This window comes from Tamandua tetradactyla, chromosome 18 (assembly GCF_023851605.1).
Source record: "Tamandua tetradactyla isolate mTamTet1 chromosome 18, mTamTet1.pri, whole genome shotgun sequence".
In the NCBI taxonomy this organism is placed as follows: Eukaryota; Metazoa; Chordata; class Mammalia; order Pilosa; family Myrmecophagidae; genus Tamandua; species Tamandua tetradactyla.
This window is the reverse complement of record NC_135344.1, coordinates 33,420,839-33,440,177: the sequence shown is the minus strand read 5'-3', so window position 1 is coordinate 33,440,177 and position 19,339 is coordinate 33,420,839. Positions and strand designations below refer to the sequence as shown.

At 36.7% G+C, this 19,339-nt stretch overlaps 1 protein-coding gene and 1 long non-coding RNA gene across 3 annotated transcripts in view; one reads left to right on the top strand and one right to left on the bottom strand.

Annotated features, from left to right (window-relative positions):
• DYM (dymeclin) overlaps window positions 1-15,471 on the bottom strand; it is a 603,069-nt gene extending 587,598 nt beyond the window's left edge. The window contains exon 1 of the mRNA XM_077135504.1: window positions 15,395-15,471. The gene's annotated coding sequence lies outside the window, so the exon portion shown is untranslated. The remainder of the gene's footprint in view (window positions 1-15,394) is intronic.
• A 1,054-nt stretch (window positions 15,472-16,525) lies between these two features.
• LOC143662093 (uncharacterized) lies at window positions 16,526-19,339 on the top strand. 2 transcript variants are annotated; one of them, XR_013165136.1, is made up of 4 exons: window positions 16,526-16,727; window positions 17,814-17,945; window positions 18,387-18,508; window positions 19,197-19,339. It is a non-coding gene; the product is annotated as an uncharacterized LOC143662093 (long non-coding RNA). The 2 variants fall into 2 exon arrangements; XR_013165137.1 differs by lacking the exon at window positions 17,814-17,945.

Genomic DNA, 19,339 nt, shown 5'->3' with positions numbered 1-19,339 from the left:
AAAAGATATTTCATGCAAATAACAACCAGAAAAGAGCAGGAGTGGCCATACTAATATCCAACAAATTAGACTTCAAATGTAAAACAGTTAAAAGAGACAAAGAAGGACACTATATACTAATAAAAGGAACAATTAAACAAGAAGACATAACAATCATAAATATTTACACACCAAACCAGAATGCCCCATAATACGTGAGGAATACACTGCAACACTGAAAAGGAAAATAGACTCATATACCATAATAGTTGGAGACTTCAATTCACCACTCTCATCAATGGACAGAACATCTAGACAGAGGATCAATAAAGAAATAGAGAATCTGAATATTACTATGAATGAGCTAGACTTAACAGACATTTATAGGACATTACATCCCACAACAGCAGGATATACCTTTTTCTCAAGTGCTCATGGATCATTCTCAAAGATAGACCATATGCTGGGTCACAAAGCAAGTCTTAACAAATTTAAAAAGATTGAAATCATACACAGCACTTTCTCAGATCATAAAGGAATGAAGGTGGAAATCAGTAATAGGCAGAGTGCCAGAAAATTCACAAATACGTGGAGGCTCAACAACACACTCTTAAACAACAAGTGGGTCAAAGAAGAAATTGCAAGAGAAATTAGTAAATACCTCGAGGCGAATGAAAATGAAAACACAACATATCAAAACTTATGGGACGCAGCAAAGGCAGTGCTAAGAGGGAAATTTATTGCCCTAAATGCCTATATCAGAAAAGAAGAAAAGGCAAAAATTCAGGAATTAACTGTCCACTTGGAAGAACTGGATAAAGAACAGCAAACTAATCCCAAAGCAAGCGAAAGGAAAGAAATAACAAAGATTAGAGCAGAAATAAATGAAATTGAAAACATGAAAACAATAGAGAAAATCAATAAGGCCAGAAGTTGGTTCTATGAGAAAATCAACAAGATTGATGGGCCCCTATCAAGATTGACAAAAAGAAGAAGAGAGAGGATGCAAATAAATAAGATCAGAAATGGAAGAGGAGACATAACTACTGACCTCACAGAAATAAAGGAGGTAATAACAGGATACTATGAACAACTTTACGCTAATAAATACAACAATTTAGATGAAATGGACGGGTTCCTGGAAAGACATGAACAACCAACTTTGACTCAAGAAGAAACAGATGACCTCAACAAACCAATCACAAGTAAAGAGATTGAATTAGTCATTTAAAGCTTCCTAAAAAGGAAACTCCAGGACCAGACAGCTTCACATGTGAATTCTATCAAACATTCCAGAAAGGAATAGTACCAACTCTCCTCAACTCTTCAAAAAAATCGAAGTGGAGGGAAAACTACCTAATTCATTCTATGAAGCCAACATCACCCTCATACCGAAACCAGGCAAAGATATTACAAAAAAAGAAAACTACAGACCAATCTCTCTAATGAATATAGATGCAAAAATCCTCAATAAAATTCTAGCAAATCGTATCCAACAACACATTAAAAGAATTATACATCATGACCAAGTAGGATTCATCCCAGGTATGCAAGGGTGGTTCAACATAAGAAAATCAATTAATGTAATACACCATATCAACAAATCAAAGCAGAAAAATCACATGATCATCTCAATTGATGCAGAGAAGGCATTTGACAAGATTCAACATCCTTTCCTGTTGAAAACACTTCAAAGGATAGGAATACAAGGGAACTTCCTTAAAATGATAGAGGGAATATATGAAAAACCCACAGCTAATATCATTCTCAATGGGGAAAAATTGAAAAATTTCCCCCTAAGATCAGGAACAAGACAAGGATGTCCACTATCACCACTATTATTCAACATTGTGTTGGAGGTTCTAGCCAGAGCAATTAGACAAGAAAAAGAAATACAAGGCATCAAAATTGGAAAGGAAGAAGTAAAACTATCACTGTTTGCAGACGATATGATACTATACATCGAAAACCCGGAAAAATCCACAACTAAACTACTAGAGCTAATAAATGAGTACAGCAAAGTAGCAGGTTACAAGATCAACATTCAAAAATCTGTAGCATTTCTATACACTAGTAATGAACAAGCTGAGGGGGAAATCAAGAAACGAATCCCATTTACAATTGCAACTAAAAGAATAAAATACCTAGGAATAAATTTAACTAAAGAGACAAAAAACCTATATAAAGAAAACTACAAAAAACTGTTAAAAGAAATCACAGAAGACCTAAATAGATGGAAGGGCATACCGTGTTCATGGATTGGAAGACTAAATATAGTTAAGATGTCAATCCTACCTAAATTGATTTACAGATTCAATGCAATACCAATCAAAATCCCAACAACTTATTTTTCAGAAATAGAAAAACCAATAAGCAAATTTATCTGGAAGGGCAGGGTGTCCCGAATTGCTAAAAACATCTTGAGGAAAAAAAACGAAGCTGGAGGTCTCGCGCTGCCTGACTTTAAGGCATATTATGAAGTCACAGTGGTCAAAACAGCATGGTATTGGCATAAATATAGATATATCGACCAATGGAATCGAATAGATGCTCAGATATAGACCCTCTCATCTATGGACATTTGATCTTTGATAAGGCAGTCAAGCCAACTCACCTGGGACAGAACAGTCTCTTCAATAAATGGTGCCTAGAGAACTGGATATCCATATGCAAAAGAATGAAAGAAGACCATCTCTCACACCCTATACAAAAGTTAACTCAAAATGGATCAAAGATCTAAACATTAGGTCTAAGACCATAAAACAGTTAGAGGAAAAACTAGGGAGATATCTTATGAAACTTACAATTGGAGGCGGTTTTATGGACCTTAAACCTAAAGCAAGAGCACTGAAGAAGGAAATAAATAAATGGGAGCTCCTCAAAATTAAACACTTTTGTGCATCAAAGAACTTCATCAAGAAAGTAGAAAGACAGCCTACACAATGGGAGACAATATTTGGAAATGACATATCAGATAAAGGTCTAGTATCCAGAATTTATAAAGAGATTGTTCAACTCAACAACAAAAAGACAGCCAACCCAATTACAAAATGGGAAAAAGACTTGAACAGACACCTAGCAGAAGAGGAAATACAAATGGCCAAAAGGCACATGAAGAGGTGTTCAATGTCCCTGGCCATTAGAGAAATGCAAATCAAAACTACAATGAGATATCATCTCACACCCACCAGAATGGCCATTATCAACAAAACAGAAAATGACAAGTGCTGGAGAGGATGCGGAGAAAGAGGCACACTTATCCACTGTTGGTGGGAATGTCAAATGGTGCAACCACTGTGGAAGGCAGTTTGGCGGTTCCTCAGAAAGCTGAATATAGAATTGCCGTACGACCCAGCAATTCCATTGCTGGGTATCTACTCAAAGGACTTAAGGGCAAAGACACAAACGGACATTTGCACACCAATGTTTATAGCAGCGTTATTTATAATTGCAAAGAGATGGAAACAGCCAAAATGTCCATCAACAGAAGAATGGCTAAACAAACTGTGGTATATACATATGATGGAATATTATGCAGCTTTAAGACAGGATAAACTTATGAAGCATGTAATAACATGGATGGACCTAGAGAACATTATGCTGAGTGAGTCTAGCCAAAAACTAAAGGACAAATACTGTATGGTCCCACTGATGTGAACCGGCATTCGAGAATAAACTTGAAATATGTCATTGGTAACAGAGTCCAGCAGGAGTTAGAAACAGGGTAAGATAATGGGTAATTGGAGCTGAAGGGATACAGACTGTGCAACAGGACTAGATACAAAATCTCAAAAATGGACAGCACAATAATACCTAATTGTAAAGTAATCATGTTAAAACACTGAATGAAGCTGCATCTGAGCTATAGGGTTTTTTTTTGGTTTTTTTTTTACTATTATTATTACTTTTATTTTTTTTCTCTATATTAACATTCTATATCTTTTTCTGTTGTGTTGCTAGTTCTTCTAAACCGATGCAAATGTACTAAGAAACGATGATCATGCATCTATGTGATGATGTTAAGAATTACTGATTGCATATGTAGAATGGTATGATTTCTAAATGTTGGGTTAATTTCTTTTTTTCCATTAATAAATAAATAAATAAATAATAGGGGGAACAAATGTTAAAATAAATTTAGTTTGAAATGCTAGTGATACATGAAAGTGAGCAGTAAGGGATATGGTATGTATAATCTTTTTTTTTCTCTGTTATTTTATTTCTTTTTCTGCTGTCTTTTTATTTCTTTTTCTGAATTGATGCAAATGTTCTAAGAAATGATGAATATGCAACTGTGATGGTATTGAGAATTACTGATTATATATGTAGAACAGAATGTTAATGTTTTTGTTTGTTCTTAATTTTTTAATAAATTAATTTTAAAAAACTATTACTTTTTTATTTCTTAACTTTGTATGTATGTTATACTATACAGTAAAAAAGTTAAAAATAACTTTTTATTTTGAAATAATTTCAAACTTACTGTAAAGTTACAGAAATAATTCAAAAACACTGCAGACATCCCCAATATATTCCTTATCCAGATACCCAGATATAACAACTCTTAACATTTTGCCGTATTTGTTAGATCATTCTATGTATATATCTGTTTCTTAATCATTTGAGAGTGGAGTGCATATGTCATGCTCCTTTCCCACTTAATACTTCTATGTATATTTCCCAAGAACAAGGATATTCACTTTCATAACCACAATAAGGACAGTTGTCAGTTACATTACAGTTAACTCATGCTAAAGTTCAAGAAATTTAACATCAATATAAAGCTTTTAGGCTATATTCCAATTTTTTCAAATGCCTTTTGGGCATTTTTCTTCTCCATTTTAGGTACAGTCCAGGATCATGTTGTACATTTAATTGCCGTTGTCTCTTTAATGTGTTTTTTCAGTCATGCTAACATGTATACAACATAAATTTTCCCATTTTAACCTCTTTCAAGCATGCCACTCAGTGGCATTCACAATGTTGTGCTACCAGAATCACCATTCACTACCAAAACTTTTCCATTACCCCCAATGGAAACTGTGTACACATTAATTCCCCATGGTGGTTTGGAGATATGCACCCCAGAAAAACATGTTCTTAAACTTAATCCATTCATATGGATGTGAACTCTTATAAATAGTACCTCTTGATGAGGTTACTTTAGTTAGAGCATGGCCCAGCTAAATCAGAATGGATCTTAATCCTTTCACTGCAGGCCTTATAAGGAAAGTCACGGAGACTGAGAAAACCAGAGGGAATAGCCAGAAGCTGAATGTCCATGGAACCAGGAAGAAAATGTAGAAGCAAAGAAAGATCACCATGTGTATTACCATGTGACAGAAAAGCCAAGGACCAAGGATTACTAACAGCCAGCCCCAGAATGCCGCAGCCCTCTGGAAGAAAGCATCACTTTGATGATTCCCTGATTTTGGACTTCTCCTAGGTTCAAAACCATGAACCATTAAATCCCCATTGTTTAAGTCAAGCCATTGCGTGATATATGTTTTGGCTGCTAGGAAACTAAAACACTCCCCATTCTTCTCCTACCCTGCTTTCCCTGGTAACCTGAAACTATTTCTGTTTCTCTGAAACTGCATATTATAAGTACTGGGCATACAATACCTGTCCCCTTTTGTCTGACTTATTCAACATGACATCGTCAAGTTTCATCCATAATTGTAGCATAAATCAGAACTTCATTCCTTTTTATGTCTGAATAATATTCCATTGCATGCATATACCACATTTTGTTTATTCATTCATCTATGACACTTGGTTTACTTCCACCTTTGGCTATGGTGAACAATGCTGCTATGAACATTAGTGCACAAGTATCTGTTTGAGTCCCTGCTTTCAATTCTTTAGGATGTATACCTAGAAAAGGAATTGCCAGATCAAATGGTAGTACTGTGTTTAACTTTTTGAGGAACCACCAAACTGTTTTCCACACAGCTGCACCATTTTATAATGTTAGTTTATTAGTTTTAAAAAAATGTACTATATTTAGGTATTTTAAAATGTACCATATTTATTATGGAAAGCTGGGTGAAGGGTATACAGGAATTCTCTGTATTTTGCAACTCTCCTGTAAATACACAATTATTCTACATGGCAGGCAGAATAATGCCACCCCACCCACCCGACCCCAAAATATGTCCATTTCCTAATCCTCAGAACCTGTGAACATGTTTTTTCAGATGGTGAAGATGAATTAAAGTTTCAGAAGGTATTAAGTTGTTAATGAGCTGACTTAAAATGGGGAGATTACCCTGGATTTTCCATGTAAATCCAATGTAATCACAAGCGTCCTTAAAAGTGGAAGTGGGAGGCAGAAGAAGGGAGCCAAAGGGAGATGTGACCACAGAAGATCAGAGAGACGCAATGTGAGGACAGAAGGCTTTGAAGATGGCACAAGCCAGAGAATGTAGGTAGCTTCTAGAATCTGGAAAAGACAAGGAAATAGACTCTCCCCTAGAGCTTTCCTAAGCAAACACAGCCCTGCCAACACGTTGATTTTAGCACAGTGAAAACAGGTGGACTTGTGACCTAGTAAACTGTAATGTGATACACTTGTATTGTTCTAAGCCACTAAGTCTGTGTTAATTTGTAGCAGAAGCAATAGAAAATAAAAACTAATACATTTCAATTTAAAAGTTTATATTTTTTATTTGAAAAAGCAACCTTTTAGAATCAAAAAAAGGAAAATTAAAACGAAAATAAATAAATAAAATAATAAAAAGCAAAACAAAAGCAACCTTCTCACCAGATAGCCAATATCTTTATTGTCCTAGTTCCCAGATGGGAAAAACTGACCACTTGATTTAAAAATGTCACAACAGTACCTAATATTCAATGACAGGGGATTGGTTAAATATATTACAGCACACCCATCCAGCAGAATACTCTGCAGCCATTGAAAGGAAGGATACAGGTGGGCCACGGTGGCTTAAAGGCAGAGTTCTCACTTGACATTCCGGAGATTCAGGTTCAATTCCCAGTGCCTGCCCATGCAAAAATAAAATAAAAGGAATGCACAAGAAAATCAATTAATGTAGTATAGCACATTAACACATCAAAATGGAAAAATCACATGATCATCTTGATTGATGCTGAAAAAGCATTCGACAAAATTCAACATCTTTTTCTGATAAAAATACTCCAAAAGATAGAAATTAAAAGTAACTACCGCAATATGATAAAGGGAATATATGAAAAATTGATAGCCAGCACTGTACGCAATGGAGAGAGACTGAAAGCCTTACCCCTTTAGGTACCTGATCTTATCAGGTACAAGACAAGGATGCCCACTGTCAAGGATGCCTTTTATTCAACTTTGTGCTAGAAGTTCTAGTTAGAGCAATCAGGCAGGACAAAGAAATAAAAGGCATCCAAATTGGAAAGGAAGAAGTAAAACTCATTATTTGCAGATGACATGATACTATATTTGGAAGATCCTTAGAAATTAACAGCAAAGTTACTTGAGCTAATAAACAAATTCAGCAAGCTGGCGGGTTATAAAATTAATGTGCAAAAATCAGTAACATTTCTATACACAAGCAATGACCTAACTGAAGAGTCAGGTAAGGAAAATATTCCATTCAAAATAGCAACTGAAAGAATCAAATACTTAGGAATGAACTTAACTAAGGATGTAAAGGACTTGTACACAGAAAACTACATAACACTGCTAAAAGAAATCAAAGAAGATCTAAATAGGTGGAAAGACATTCCCTGCTCATGGACAGGAAGGCTAAATATAGTTAAGATGTCAATTCTACTCAAATTGATCTATAAATTCAATGAAGTACCAATCAAAATTCCAACAACCTACTTTGGATACTAGGAAAAGCTAGTTGCCAAATTCAACTGGAATGGAAAGAGACCCTGAATAACTAAAAGCATCCTAAAAAAGAAAAACAGAGTGGGAAGATTAATACTCCCTGACGTTAAAACCTATTATAAAGCCACAGTGGTAAAAACAGCATGGTACTGCCACAAAGACAGAAGCATTGACCAATGCAATTGAATTGAGAGTACAGAAATAGACTGAAAAATCTATGGTCAATTGATTTTTTTTTTTCAGGGCAGAGATGAGTTTAATGGGAAGCAAACTGGATATAAATTTAAATGCCCACCAGTGAAGTTCAGGTTATGCAGGCATCAAAAAGAAAAAATAGTTTTGAAGACAATTTAATGATCCACAAAATACCCTTGAAATAATGTTAAATGAAAATAGGAGCATCAACATTATAGGTTGAAATAATCAATGAGAAAGAGAAATTGTAGTTTCAGTGTAATAAATTTTATCTAAATCAGTTTAGTCACCCCTCCCTGCAGGAGATTGCAAAACAGGCTACAGAGTGAGAAACACCCAAAACAAGTGCCATTTTAGGGTAGATGAGGACAAAAAAAAATGACATCATATCTAAACAGAGTCAGGAATTTGAGCAGTTTCTGAATCATTCCCTCTAACCCACACCCACAGCTTTGGCTAGTGTGTAGAGCAAGCCAGCTCTCTGGGTTAAGGGAAGAAAGTTATGCCCCTGGAGAGAAACAAGTATGAGAGAATAAGAAAGAGATGATGAAGATACAGTTATCAATCCATCGTCTTAGCACTTTTATAACTGGCTTTAGGTAAATGCCACTCAGTTAAGAACTGAGAATTGTGAGCATGTTCTGTCTCCATTTCAAGACAGCGGAAGTAAATTAGAAAATCTAATGTATTGGTTATTTATAATTGAATGTTTATGGAAGTTTCATTGATTGCACTTCAATCAATGCTTAAACATACGGGAAAATCTAATTTAACTTCTTATGTTTTTAATTTAATGGTCATGAGGTACTGTGAATATTTAGAATTGTTCATTATTTTAAGGTAATAAAGTGGACATTAAATGAAGGGCACAGAGTGGCAGATATTCCTGTCCACAAACAAAAGTGTGGTAGACGTTAAAGAATTGTGTCAGCAAACAAGATGCACAAGTGTATGACTCCAAGTAGCATATACACACATAACAGAAAAAGACTGCAAGGAAATGCACCAAGATGTTAATGATAATCCATGGTTGGTGAGGTGACGGGATGATTTGTATTTTCTCCTTCATAGTTTTTTCTCCCAAGTCTTCTAAAATGAAATCATACTCCCATTATCACTGGAAAAATATAGAAGTCAGGAGACCCCTATGAGAGTAGAATTTCCTGAGTGGGCAAACACAACTGTCAATATGATCCCAATCAGCTCTTGAGGACCTATTTTCACTGCAGACAAGAACAAAAAGCCATTATAGTATCTCAGATTCTTTTTCTTTAAAATAATCTTCTTTTAAAGTAGTTACTTAGTCTTCCTGGTCTCTCAATCTCTATAAGGAGTCTCTTTTCCTATCTTCATTCTAAGATGGCTGCTGGATGCAAGGGAAGATTGCACATCTCCAGGTCTTGGCATTGTGGCATCATTGTGTGTTGGAAGCTGCCTTGTCCTCACCTGCCTCTAACTGAGGCTCTTGATCCTTTGAGGCCTGCATGTAAAAGTAGTTTGATCCCTGGTTTGGGAAGTCCGGCCAGCAGCTCTTTGTTACAAGGGCCCTTCAGTTTCTGCCAAGGTGATGCCCTGGTGACTAACCAGTTTGCTCTCACAGCTTCTTTTTTGGTCCCCCAATGAACAGAGGAACTTCTGGATCCCTTCCACATGCAGGCTCAACCCACCAGGGCACCTTGCTCGGCCATTTCTGCTTTGAGGCTTGGGCGCCATATTGGATGCAGTGTCAGGCTGACCCAAGGGCTCCTCCGAGAGACTTGTGAACTACTCAGGCTGTACCCAAGGAGGTGGGGGCCATGGTCCTGATATTTCTGCTTCCATTAAAACCACCTTGGTTTCTCTACTCTTCCTTACACCTGGGATTTTTTTTTTGCATGGGCAGGCACCGGAAATTGAACCCGGGTCTCTGGCATGGCAGGTGAGAACTCTGCCACTGAGCCACAGTGGCCCGCCCTACACCTGGGCTTTGGATCCCAGTGGGTGGAGCGAGAAGAGCCAGCATACTCACAAGGTCAATTGATTTTTGACAAGGCTCCCAAATCCTCTGAACTGGGACAAAATAGTCTTTTCAATAAATGGACTTGGAAGAATTGGATATCAATAGCCAAAAGAATGAAAGAGGATTCCTATCTTACACCCTATACAAAAATAACACAATGTGAATCAAAAACCTAAATATAAGAACTAGCACCATAAAACTTCTAGAAGAAAATATAGGGAAACATCTTCAAGACCTAGTAATAGGAGGTAGCTTCCTAAACTTTACACCCAAAGCACAAGCAACAAAAGAAAAAATAGATAAATTGGAACTTTTCAAAATCAAATGCTTCTGCACCTCAAAAGACTTTGTCGAAAAGGTGAAGAGGCAGCTAACTCAATGGGAGAAAATATTTGGAAATCACATATCAGACAAAGATTTAATATCCTGTATACACAAAGAAATATTCAACTCAACAACAAAAGAAGAAGCAACCCAATTGTAAAATGGGCTAAGGATATGAATAGGCATTTTTCTGAAGAACAGACACAGATGGCTCAAATGTGCATGAAGATGAGCTGAGACTCAGCATCAAGGGATTGAGAAAATGCTAGAATGAGCTGAGACTTAACATCAAGGAATTGAGAGAACCTTCTTGACTAAAACGGGGAAGAGTGAAATGAGACCAAGTATCAATGGCTGAGAGATTCCAAACAGAGTCGAGAGGTTATCCTGGAGGTTATTCTTATGCATTAAGTAGGTATCACCTTGCTGTTCAAGATGTAGTGGAGAGGCTGGAGGGAACTGCCTGAAAATGTAGAGCTGTGTTCCAGTAGCCATGTTTCTTGATGATGACTGAATAATGATATAGCTTTCACAATGTGACTCTGTGATTGTGAAAACATTGTGTCTGATGCTCCTTTTATCTACCATATCAACAGAAGAGTAGAACATATGAAATAAAAATAAATAATAGGGGGAACAAATGTTAAAATAAATTTAGTTTGAAATGCTAGTGATAAATGAAAGTGAGGGGTAAGGGGTATGGTATGTATGTCTTTTTTTTCTGTTATCATTTTATTTCTTTTTCTGTTGTCTTTTTATTTCTTTTTCTAAATCGATGCAAATATTCTAAAAAATGATGAATATGCAACTATGTGATGATATTAAGAATTACTGATTATATATGTATAAAGGAATAATATGTTAATGTTTTTGTTGTTAATTTTTTAAATTAATAAATAAAAATTTTTTAAAAACAAAAAATATGCATGAAGAGATGTTCATTTTCATTGGCTATAAGGGAAATGTAGTTCAAGACTACAATGAGATACCACCTCACACTTATAAGAACGGCTGCTATTAAATGAACAGGAAGCTAAAAATGTTGGAGAGGATTAGAGAAATTGGGACACTTAGGCACTGCTGGTGGGAATGTATAGTGGTACAGCTACTATGGAAGACTGTTTGGCAGTTCCTTGGGAAACTAAATATTGAGTTGCCCTATGACCCAGCAATAGCACTACTTGGTATATACCCAGAAGCGCTGAAAGCAACAACACAGACATTTGAACACCGGTGTTCATTGCAGCATTATTCACAATTGCCAAAAGATGGAAACAATCCAAGTGCCCATCAACAAACGAATAGATTAACAAAATGTGGTATATATATATATATGATGGAATATTATGCAGCAGTAGTACAAAATGACATCCTGAAGCACATGACAAGATGGATGAGCCTTGAGTAATACTAAGTGAAATTAGCCAGACACAAAATATGACTCCACTTTTATGACCATGGTAAAAGTAAAATCAGAGGCTTATAATACAGAATATAGGGGACTTAAGAGATACATAGAGCTATAGATGGGTAAACGGTTAGCTAATGAGGTTGAACTCAAATGTAAGGGAATAGATAGGAGTGAAGGTGGTTCTCTAGTGGGTCTATAAGTAATATTAATATACTGAAGATGAACAAGATTGAAAGGGGTTGTACAGACCTATGTGGCCCACTGATTAACAGTGGAAATATAAGTTAGTTCTTGCAAGAACTACTTCAAAGGTATGATTCGTGTACAAAGAGTGTTTAAGTCCAGAGTATAGCGGGAAAACTGCTATTGCATGCTATGGGCTATATTTAACAGGAAAACATCAACACTACCACAACAACAGCAGAGGTAAATAATAGGGGGAGGGACAAGAGTTAAGAGCTGGTTTAGATTTCCTATTTGGTGAGGGTGTGTTTATTGGTTATCCTTCTCTTGGGAACAATGAAATTATCTATAATTCAGAGTGTTGATGGACTGTGGACTTTGAGCATTATACATGATGCCTAATGAATGCAGGTGGCTGAAAGATGCAGTGACTGAGAAGTAGACCGGCAAACAATGGTAGATATGTAAGGTAAATATTGTGCTGCTACAAAAGGAATGAAGTCATGAGCTATGCAACAATGTGAATGACCCTGTGGGACATTTGGTGAGGCAAAATAAGCCAGAAACAAAAGAACAATTATTGTCTGGTCTCCTTTAGAAAATGCTTATAAGAAAACAGGGGCCTAGATTGTAAGCTTTTATAGCAGACACATTTAGTCAGTCAGAAGTGGTTTATTTCTGGATTTTGAGAGGCTGTTATATATATATATATATATATAACCTGGTATTTAGAGATAACGAAGCTGATCAGGTTGGGGTTAAAGTAATTCAGAATACAGGTAAGGAAGACATTGTCTATATTTTAGAACCACACATACTCTTTGAGACCAAAGGAAGAAAGGTTTATTTTGTCTGGAACCTACATTTTCTGTAGCATATAATCTAACTCAACCTATCTATGTACTTCATTTGATCAGTTGAAACACAGGGAGCCCAGAATAATAAAGAGGGCCTTTAATCCTGTATAGTTTAATGTAATGCCTGGATACATCTTAGAGTAAATTAAGCAGATAATCAAAAAGGATTGGCAAAGTCCCTTGAGGGCTGGGAGAAAAAATATGGAACTATTAAACTTTACTGTCAGGAAATCCCTTGATACTGTGTCAAACTTTAGGGACACCCAAATCCATAGCCCAAGCCCTTGATCTTGAGGCTTACTCTTGTGAAGCTTATGTAGGTAGCAGAGAAGCTTAGCCTGTCTATAGGTATGCCTAAAGTTACTTCTGGAGGACCTCTTTTGTTGCTCAGATGTGGCCTCACTCTCTCTAAGCCCAACTCTGTAAGTGGAATCATTGCCCTCCTCCTTATGTGGGTCATGACATCCATGGGTAAATGTCTCCTTGGCAGCATGGGAGATGACTCCCAGGGATGAGCCCTGGTACTGTGGGATCAACAATTCCATCCTGACCAAAAGGGGGGAAAGAAGTTTAACTAATAAATCAGTGGCAGAGGGAATTCAAATAGAGTCAAACTGCTATTCTGGAAGTTGCTCTTACATGAGCTTCCTTGAGATAATGCTACCTATCATAACTTTCCAAATTCCAACCAAAACCCTTCCAGCCAATCCTAAAGAACAGCTAGGGCAATATATAAGATTCTACAAAGGTTCCAAGCACTACAGTAACTTTTCAGAAAGATACAGCCTCCAAATGGGTCGCTGGACCAGATAAGTCCTAAAACCTAGAGAGCCCAGCCTCTCCAGAACATCAGATAGTTCCATCTCCCTACCCCATATTAGTGACAGACCCTTCCAATATGAGAAAGTAAGAATGGCCATAGTCCAAAATACCCCTAAAGAAAGCAGTAGAAAGATCAAAGGTGATGGTAGAGTACAGGGAAGATAGGATTTAACAAATGAATATGATTGCTGAATCATTAAATTGATATTTCATTTAGTCTCTAGCATCTTAGATCAGCTAGAAGTAAAAACCTAAAACTGTAGAATTGTAACCCACACCAAACTCTGAAATATGTTCTACAACTAATTGTGGTGCTGTGCTTTGAAATTTATTGCTTTTTTGTATATATGTTATTTTTCACAGAAAAGAAGAGTCGATTGAAAAAATATTTAAGCCTTCTCGTCTCCTATATTATGGAGCAGCTAGAGGATTGTATGTTAGCCCATGACCAACTCTGGGATCTGTCCTGTAACTACTTGTTGAAGAGTGCTTTGAAAATTATTGCTTTTTTCTTTCTTTGTTTTGTATGTATGTTATATTATATAATAAAAAAAGTTTAAAATAAAATTAAGGAATGATATAGAAAGCTCTTTAATGACTTAGAAAGCATTTCACAATAGAACAGGTGAAATTAGACTTAAGTGTATAAAACATAATTCCAATTTATTTGAAAATGTGAAGAGTAGAATTAGGGCAGAGATACAACTGTTACTTTTCAATTTTAATACAACTGTATAGTTTGAATATATATTTCATCAGAATATATATACGATTTGACCTAATTCACACAAACTGTGAGTAAAATAGTATTTGTTTCCATTTTATATAGAAACCTGATGTAGAATAGTTTTTCGTTTAGGTTATCAGCGGTTATACAACTAGGCTACTCAAATTCCAAGCCCACGTCTAAGAGGTCACCTTCTAATGTAAAGAAAGTTTAAGGGTATTGGATTATTACAGCTATTCAATTGCCATAACAATGTTTATAGTAAATAGAGGTGGTGGTGGAGAGGATACAGGTTGGAATGGGACATGGGGCAAAAAAAAAAAAAAATTCCCTGGTGTCTTGGAATTCAGGCAATCCCAGTTGGAAGGCCAAGCATTGTGCCCCGAGGCCAGATCCACAGCCTGGTAAGGATGAGATCTGCAGGAGAGAAATGCGTATGTCTGCTCTGGGGTTCAATTTATCATTGCTCAATGTAAGGAACGGTTAATAGAAAAGGAAAATGAAATGGCTCCTAAACCCCACTAAGACTTAAATATAACAAGAGAAATGTTCACTAAAACTGAAAAATAAAAATAAATAAGTAAATAAAAATTTTAAATAAAATAAATTAAAAAAAAATCTCAACTACATTGAAATGCCACTTTCTCCAATCAGATTGGCAAAGAGCAACAATTTGATGAGAAGCTGTAGGCAAAAGTGTGGGGAAACAGACATTCTTGCACATTGCTGGTGGCCATTTCCATTGGCACAACCAACAGTTTAGCAATATTTTCAAAATTACAAATGCACATTTCCTTTGACCCTGCAATTTACCCTTCTTGAAATTTAGTTTACAGGTATGAGTGCATATAAGTGAAACAATATGCATACAAAATTATTTACTATAGTATTTTTTTAATATTAAAAGACAGGAAATAAACTACTATCTACTATCTTCAAAATGTAATTTCTATTTTTAAGATATGATTTTAATTGAAAAAAGAAAGACTGAACCGTGCATATCGTATGTTTCATTTGTCTAAAAAAAGAGGGGGAGAGAAAGTAAAATACGTACATATATATGTAGTTGTGCAGGCAGAGAATACCTCTGGAAGGCTATAAAGTAAACTGATAACCTTGATGACCTCATAGAAGGGGAGCTGGGTGCCTGGGAACCAGGCAGGAGGGAGAAATCTTTTTCTGTGTGCACTCTTGTACTTACTGAACATGTTACCTAGTCAAAAAATAAGTAAAAATTTTAACATTTTAAATGCTACAGACTGAAAACTTTTTAAATGGACAAGATGTACTTAAATCCAAAAGACCCCAGAGGATATTAAGTGACTATAAACTCAATAAGTAGGAGAGGCAACTAAGTGACCTTACTCGTATTCCAGAAAGATCAGTTCAGGTTCAGTGTAGTAGAAGGGAAAGAGCAGGGGCTAGTTCTTCATTTGTTAGTTTGTTTATATCCTTCTTCCTAAAAGTATTTAAGGATATTTACATAAAGAAAGAAGAAATACACAAAATCCACATTAAAAGCTGAAGAAAAAGAAGGATGGGGATGAAAAGTAGAATCATATGTCCTTCAAAACCTCCTTAGCTGAATTTTGTATAACTACTGCTTTGCTAGGTCTGGAGCGTAGCTTTTCTGTATTGCAAGTTGAACACAGACTTCATATGTCTAAAGACCTGGAACAGGGTTGGCTCTCATTATGAAAGATAAAGGGCAGTGTCCAAGAAGGACCTGTGCCTCACAAAAGGATGCTCTACAGAAAGGACCAAGACTGTTCCCAGAAAACAAGTTTCAAGACCGTTTCAAGGGGACTGCTCAAGTTTCCAACTTCCCTGAGAAAGGAGAGCAGTCTTTGGAGTCAGGCAGACTTAGTTTAATTCTAGTCACATAACTTTATCAACAGAATGATCTTGGGAAAGCTACTTAATCTCTCTGTGCCTCAGTTTTTTCTTCTATAAAATGGAAAACAGTAATACCCCACACTTTTGCTGGGAGAATCTGTTATGTGTGTAGCGTACCTTTTTCAGTAAATGTTGGTTTACCTGTGTAATCCAGATGGTAATCAAATCACATGTGAGAGTTGCCAGCTGCTGTCCCAGGAAGGACAGACAGATTGGGGAGAGTTTTGGAAATCAAGACAGTGTGGAAAGTCTGAGGAAAATGGATATGAACAACTAGACTAGAAGAGATTAAACCTGATAACTGGCTTGGGGGCATGACCAAACTTTGTCTTGTACCACTGAACCAAATTAAGATTAAAGGTTCCAAGGTACAAGATGCAGATTTCAGTTCTATCTAAGAACTTTCTAACAATAGGAGCTATTGGTAATAAACGATCTGCTTGGGAGAGAAGTGAGACCCCTCCGCAGTCAAGCCGAGGCCAGCTGAACAGGTAAATCAAACAAGGTTACAACTGGGAGGAGACAGAGATGAACACTTCATTAATCCCTTCCTTTTAGAGATGAGGAACTGAGTCATAGGGATGTGAGAGGATTCAGACAAGGATACACAGCAAGTAAGTTGTGCAAATAAGTGAGCAGGTTCCTGAACCAGTGTTTTCTGAGGTCTTACATGGCTTTAGATAACAAATTCTCCACCTATGTCAGATGTCAGCAGAGAGAAGAAGATGCCACTGCAGATAGTGATAAACACTAAAAAGGCAGTGACTCAGGAGTTTCCTGAGTGTTGCCTGCCTGGCAGGGTGAGAAGCTACACAATTAGCTCTGGAACCCCTCCTGCCTGCCAGAGAGGCCAGTGTGTGTCTACAAAACCCCCATTCCTCCTTCCTTTTCCTGAGTCCTGAGGCTACACTTGGGGAGAATGGGTCTGGGCCAGCCAGACCCTCAGGGCTCAGGATAAACTCTTCCAGAGAGGCGCTGCCTGCCCCAGGAATGGATGGGAGGGAGCTGTGCAGCTATCTTCTTCCTGCTGGGTTAAATTAGGAGGTTACAAACTAATAATAGTTAACGATATACTGAAAACACTTACTCAGGACAGGCACAGTTCTAAAAGTTTCAGGGATATTAATTCACTTAATGGTCATTATGACCCTTCAGAATGGAATTTATCATCTCAATTTCATGGCCCCAAGAAGTTAAATAAACTTCCCAAGATGACAAAGCTAGCAAGGGGCAATTCAAACCCAGGCAGCCTAGCTGAAAAGCTCACACTTTTATCCACCAAAGCTCTTTTTGTCCACACTCCTTGGGCTATGATTCCCTCAGGGTTTTTTGTTTTGTTTTGTTTTGTTTTTTGGTCTTTCCAGCTAAAATGATCTGTAATACCTCATTGTAATACTTGTATATGAACAACTAATCTAGAGAAGACTTTAAGAAATATAAATGACCACTGAAGACAGGATGAGCCTTATTTCGTGTTGTTGCAATGAACCAACTTAAATAAAAATTGTTTTCAAACACAAAATCATGTCTTATAGAAGGATATAGTTATACAGTAATGAGACTGCTGTTCTCTTTAGGCAAAAGGAATCTTCCAGAAGCTAGGGGCATGAGTCTAAAGGACTTATGACCTAATCATAGTCCTGAGTTATCCTACCATTTTCCAGAGAGGAGGTATGAGGACGCCTAGAGAAAAGCACACAAAACAGCAGGTACCCAGACCTCTAAACTCTCCCCCCACTGGGTCACCAGGTTGAGTCAGAGAGGCTAACTATTGGACAAGGTCATTGAAACCACTCTTTCAGGTGCTCCTAAAACATTGGGTGAAAGAGTCAAGTAATTTGCTGGTTTAGCATATATATATATAAAACACACACATATATGTATATATATACACGTACATACATGTGGGGGTTTTTTTTTGTATGCGGTGTGGCGGTGTCACATTTCATTATTTTTCCATGAGAGTATCCCATTATTGTAGCAACATTTGTTGAATTTTTGTTTTTTTATTTTTTATTTGTTTGTTTTTGGGGGGAAGCGCATGGACCAGGAATCGAATCTGGGTTTCCTGCATGGAGGTGATGCTTTAGCATTTAATGACATCAATTTGTGCTGCATTTTTTCTTTTGGTTCCAAAACATTCCATTTAGTTCCATAGCACATGTATCCGCCAAGCATTGAGGGAGGTGGTGACATAAACAGTGGCTGCCTGCAAGGAGCTCACCGTTCCATGGAAGACACAGCAAGTGCACGCACAGGAGACACTGAGCGGGTAGGGAAGGCTTCCCAGAGGATGTGGTACCTAAATGGGGCCAATCCATCCCAGGTTCTGCTGCCTCCAATAGGTAGCAATGAACTCGAAAAGCACCCAGCTCTGCTTTGTCAGAAACTATCAGAATATTCGAATTGTTCAAAAAGAAGTGCTAAATGAGAGCTTTACAAAGGATAGAAGCTTCTCCTTTGACAAAAATCACCAGAATTAAAAGATCATGAGGAGGGGGAGGGTAAGGAAACGCTTTCTACTTTTTATAATATATGTTCGCTTCTGAATTGTTTGCATTTTTAAAGAACATTCATCTATTCTGGGGCAGGCACTCTTTTAGGTGCTGGGGAGTCAGCCTGAACTATTCTTATAATTAAAAATAACAATGAAATATGAACACTGAAAAAGAGAACAGATGTTTCATGTGTTAATGATTGTCATTGATACTGATTTTTTTCCCTTCAAATTGTTTAAAGTCAATTTTGAAAGTCAAAGGTAAAAATATGTAAGGCACTTTGAAAAATTCTGGGATGGGGGATCAGGAAAGATTTTTATATTATTTGTCTTTTTAAAAATCTTTTACAATAAGAATATCTTAATGTATTATGTGTGGAAAAAAATTAAATTATAGGAAAACAGTATTTGTGAGGGAAAACTTGAGGAGAGCTAATTCATGCTGCTGGATCTTTTTTTTCAGTGACAACACATAATAAGGAATACAATCTCTGCAAAAATAAGAAAATTCACTGAATAAAAACACTAATGCAGCCTTCAACAATTAAAAGCACAACAAATCCTGGGGAAGAAGAAAAGTCTGATTTGTGAAGTTAACACATTAAA